Source organism: Saccopteryx bilineata, chromosome 2 (genome assembly GCF_036850765.1).
Source record: "Saccopteryx bilineata isolate mSacBil1 chromosome 2, mSacBil1_pri_phased_curated, whole genome shotgun sequence".
Classification (NCBI taxonomy): Eukaryota; Metazoa; Chordata; class Mammalia; order Chiroptera; family Emballonuridae; genus Saccopteryx; species Saccopteryx bilineata.
Genome location: NC_089491.1, coordinates 24464368 through 24468844, shown reverse-complemented (window position 1 = coordinate 24468844; position 4477 = coordinate 24464368). Strand labels below are relative to the sequence as shown.

General features: G+C 47.2%; 1 pseudogene; it reads right to left on the bottom strand.

Moving 5' to 3' along the window:
• Window positions 1-2337: 2337 nt before the first annotated feature.
• Window positions 2338-4055, bottom strand: LOC136322184 (TNF receptor-associated factor 1 pseudogene; annotated as a pseudogene).
• Between the last annotated feature and the right edge of the window lie 422 nt (window positions 4056-4477).

The window sequence follows — 4477 nt, the reverse complement described above, 5'->3', positions numbered from 1 at the left end:
GAATTGTTGTGTGTAGCATAGCCCATCAGAAAAAGTTCCCAGGTGCTAAAGGCAAGTTATTTACCCGAATTAAAAGGTTTTATTGATAACACAATTGTGAAATTTTGTTTACCCCAGAACTCCACAAAGTGAGTGAAAAGAAAGGCTACAAGCTAAAAAATGTTTGCAATAATAAAATCAATAAACCACTAGTATCCAGAATGGACCAAGAATGCTGAAAAAACAAATCAATATGAAAAGAATGAACGACCAATAGAAAAAGAGAGGGAAAGGTTTGAACAGGTGCTTTCCACAAAAGAGAAAATCTGAGCAGCCATAAGCATATGAACAGTGCCTGACCCCACTGGGAATCAGAGAAACACAATATAAAACCAATAGGGATGCACACCCACTAAATTCGGTTTCCTTTCCGTTACATTTAGAAGTCTGATAACTAAGTATCGCTGAGTTTATGGACTATCAGGAACTTATTCAAGCACCTGCTAAAACTGACATTACCTAATAAGACTGAGAAAATTCATACCTTACTCAATGTGTGGTCCACGGACCAATTGCATTAGCATACCTGAGAGCTTAAAGCTGCAGGATCTCAGACCTCAATCGGAACTGGCATTTGAACAAGACCTCCAGGTGATTTCACTTATGCACTAATGTTTGAGAAGCACTGCTCTGTGATGCAGGGACTCCACTCTAAGCACTTAACCTTAAAGAAACTGTTACAGCACAAAGTTCACAGCAACATTGTTTGTGAATAAACACCAAGACTAATCCTAATTCAGTAACAGTGGAATAAACAAAGGATGGAGTAGCCAACTAGTGGAATATTATACAGTCAGGAAAACAAATGAACCACAACTGTGCATATTAACATGGATGACATTCACAGCCATGAGGAGAGCAAGAAGCAGCTCACAGAATAATACATTTATTATTTTCCCACTGGTCTCTGTGAGCATGTGCATTTTATACATTCTTCTGCATTTCACAGTTAAACTTTCAAAAGAGGTTATGTTCATGGAAACAAGCTTCAAGTTTCACATTAAAAAATTAGGGTGTTTTTGTGGAAATTTTATACAAATTCTAGAATACCCTCCCTAATGGTTTCAGTTTGTTTTCTGCCTTACAATGATTTAAAATAAAAATATTAGTATTTCACTAAGTCACATATCAATGTCCCAAAATCCTTTTTACTTGAAGCCAGTGGGCTGCTCAACTATTTTCTTTGTGGACCATGACATAAAACATTGTAAAGCAGGGATCTGGAGACCAAGTTATCTCGAAGGCCTTCCAGGTCCCAGCCTTGGTTTGCAGCTTCCTCTGTCTTTAGCTCCAGATTCTAGCTGTTGGGTTTTTTGCCTTTCTCCAAAGGTATCGCTATGCGGCTAAGCCCACTTCCGGAACACCCTGGTGGTTCTTTCTTTCCTTTAGGCTTTGATCAAACACCATAACCTTTGTAAAGGGTGTTGTGAATTCCTGGACAGAATAATTACTCTTTCCTGTCCAGAACTTAAAAGACCCGATCAAGTTCTGTTTAGTTGTTCTGATCTTTCTCCTCTGCTAGACCATGGCCAACTCCAGAAGCAGGGTGTTATACTATGTAGCATGTCTATGTAATATTATAATTGCCTTTTCACGACTCTGGTTTTTTCTATATCTTATGGAGTGGTAAGTCCTGTATTCATTTACCTGTATTAAGCATTTGGTAACAAGTAAAAAATGCTCACCATTATTTCTAGACTTATTAGTAATCCAACTTTGGGGAGAAGAGAATCCTATGTGACATCCAATTATATTATACTATCCAGGTACTAAGGTTTTTATAAAAGTCTTGAGTTAACTCTACCATATTTAATATTTTAAATAGCTAACAATGCGTTCGTTAAGTTTTGAAGCATCTACTCGAAACACTTGGTCCATAGTAAAGCAGCCAAGCTTAGCAACTTGAAATTTTGTTTGCTGGAGGTTGGCAGGAATCTATATGAGTGGGAAGAAAAACAACCACAATACTTAGGTTCACGGTGCTTCTGAAGTTATTAAAAAAAACAAACATGTTAACTATCTTCTGCAACAATTTCTATGTTTTCCTGTCTCATTCTAAGAGACTGTCAGAATAAATTGTGTTGTACCTCAGACCCCTGTTAGCCACTGTCACTGCCAGAAGTCCAAGCTTCAGCCTGTCACCCACCATCCCCTGGCCCTGTCGTCATCCCTATGTCAGTGGGTCCAACCTGGGCTGCATATCCGACCACCTAGAACCCAGGCAACATCCAGGACCAGTTAAAGGGGATGCTAGGAAACCCTAAATCATTTTAAGTAATAATAATAAAAAAAAACCCTCTAATTGAGTCTAATGTGCTGAGCGTGAAGAGCAGGCCGCTGGAAGGACACTGAGCGCAGGGCGGGCGGGAAGGCATCAGTGGCGTGTCACGGTTGTTCTGGCACTGGAGCGTGCAGGTGACCTTGCTCCAGAAAGGCCGCGGAGCAGAGCATCGTACTCCCCTTTTGTGATCACAGTGAGAGCACAGGTGGGTCCTCTTCCCCCTCCCCTCCCCATTTAAGTCGAGCCCCAGACACAACCTGGCAGGGTAGAAAGCTGGGAGAGGAGGCTGGCGGTCCTGCCCCCCCCCCGCAGGCGGACTCACGGCACCGCCTGGGGATGCTGGTGATCTTCCACAGGAAGGTGCCAGCGAAGGAGGCCTCCTGCACGCGGCGCAGGCTCTGTCCGGGGCCTGGTCTTCCTGGGCCAGGGTCTGCTGCACCTCCCCCACTCTCTGTTCCAGCTCAGGGTGAGCTTGCGGTCCAGCGGGCTCTGGTGGACGGCGCAGCCAGGGCCAGGCGGAGCTTCCACCTCCTTGTTGAGGACAGCGACGACGTTCTCAAACATGTGCAGCTTCCTCCCAGGTTGACCAGGAGCTCCTTCTTCACGAAGTGCTGCAGGGCCATCTCCTGGCTCTCAGCACATGGTGCCCCGTAGCAGCGCCCCTCCAGGTCCCCAGCCACCTCCACGGCCGCCTGCAGCTGCAGGCCTGACAGATTCCGCTCCAGCGCCAGGGGCCCCGACCCCAGCCCTGAGCCCAGTGAGGCCTTTCACTGTTTCATGAACCCCAACAACAGGCTTAGGTGGGCGGCCCGAGAAGTGACCTCATGCTCCTGCATGAACTTTGCACTCCCCTCGAAGGGGCAGCCAGCACCTGCAAAGGGGTGCCCGGCTCCAACTGCAGCCTCCGGGAGGGATCCTTCTCCTGAGGCACGAGGCTTCCTGGGCTTACAGATTAGGGGGCCTGCCCTCTGTGTTTGGGGACAGATCTGCTCTTCGCCGTTCTTCAAGTTCTCAGAGAGGCAGCCGGTGCAGCAGAGGGCCCTGGGCTCTGGTGGGGCTGGCAGATGGTGAGGGCGGCATCCAAAGGGAACCCTGGTCTCATGGGGGCTGGGCCAGGGCTGCCGGCTGAGCCACAGGCCACCCCGGGCTCTCAGGCTGGCCAGGGGGCCTGCCCAAGCTCCTCTGGAGAGAGCAGCCCCATGGAGTCTGTGTTGACAGAAGAGGAGTGGGCCACCCCTCTGGTGAGCAGGAGTCTGAGGACTTGATCTTCTCACTGACTTGTGTGGCTCAACATCTCAGCTGAGTCACAGCAGAGATTACCCTTTGTGGTGAAAAAAGTCCCCTGGACGCTGATTGAAGGCTCCTAGAGTCATTCTACAGAGTGACAGCAAGAGGATGAGTCAGAGAGAAAAAACATCCCCGTCACTGACCTTCAGCAACGACAGAATTTCCCTTCCAAGAACCTCAGGCTGCCCCCTGGCTTCCTCCAACCTCCACCCCAGGGGGCATCGGCAGAGAGAGCCAGAGACTCCTCTGTGTTCCCTGGGACCTCCAGCTGCCTGGAACTCCCCCGTGCTCTGTAAGCACCATGGGGGTGCTCACCACCCTGTTGGAAATCCCTAGGGTCCTGGTGGAGGTCCCAGAATGCAAGTATCAGGTGCTTTAGTGCCCTGCCCAGTGTCTCAAGTAAAAGTCACTTCCTCACAGTGAGTCTCAGTTACCTCACCAAAGGCATCGCCTCCACACGGCCTAGCGCAAGCTTTCTACGGGGCCTGGTGGAGTCTCCAGGGTTTTCTCAATATAATATCATGTCATTTGATATTAATAGTGATGGTTTTACTTCTTCCTTTCCAATTTGGATGCCTTTTATTTAAACTTTTTCCCTATTTGCTTTGGCTAGGACTTTCTGTACCACTGTATGTTGAATACAGGTGGTGAGAGTGGGCATTCTTGCGTTGCACCTGATCTTAGAGAAAAAGCTTTCAGCTTTTCATTGTTTACTGTTAGCTGTGGGCTTGTTGTCTATGGCCTTTATTAAGTTGAAGTATGTTCCCTCTATACCAACTTCATTGAGAGTTTTTATCATAAACTGATGTTGTATTTTGTCTAAAGTTTTTTCTGCATCTATTGAGATAATCGTATGATTTTTTTTTTCAA